The sequence below is a fragment of the Penaeus monodon genome, chromosome 23 (genome assembly GCF_015228065.2).
Source record: "Penaeus monodon isolate SGIC_2016 chromosome 23, NSTDA_Pmon_1, whole genome shotgun sequence".
Lineage (NCBI taxonomy): Eukaryota > Metazoa > Arthropoda > Malacostraca > Decapoda > Penaeidae > Penaeus > Penaeus monodon.
In genome coordinates this window covers 10067984-10068576 of record NC_051408.1, presented here as the reverse complement: position 1 = coordinate 10068576, position 593 = coordinate 10067984, and positions in this window count along the sequence as shown.

Genomic DNA, 593 nt, shown 5'->3' with positions numbered 1-593 from the left:
ATTCATCTAAATATTTTGATATGGACTTTCTATCAACCCAATATCTGTAATGATCTGCTCATCGGGTTGCAATTCATTATGCGAACTTTGCTAACTTTCCAGTGTATACAGTTTCTTGCAAAGTTTATGAGCAATATTTCCGCCTTTCTCATACCGTATCAGAATATGATCATGGATAATAGATTTTAGTGATATGCAGAGAACGTCATGCAATCTCCCGTTATGATACATTTACCTTACCTTTTGTTATGTAAATGACCTTAAAACATAATGATGACTAAGTTCCTTTGATTTTTCTTATCGTAAATATTGACTGCAATTCATAAATAGCCATTATCATACACTGAAGATAGATTACCATTAAAAGATATAATGATAATGAATAACTGACCGCGTGTAGGAGAACGAAACAAAACTCTACGGGAAAATGGCGACAGTTTGAAATACTGCAAGACAAGCACTTCATCGTGATAGCTTCCAAACGACGATTTACTTCCTTGAAACGACGCGACGTAAATTACTTTTCTACAAGGCTTTTAAGAAATAGCACTTTCTTTTAGCGTTCCTCTTAAAGAACAATAAAATTTACGTCG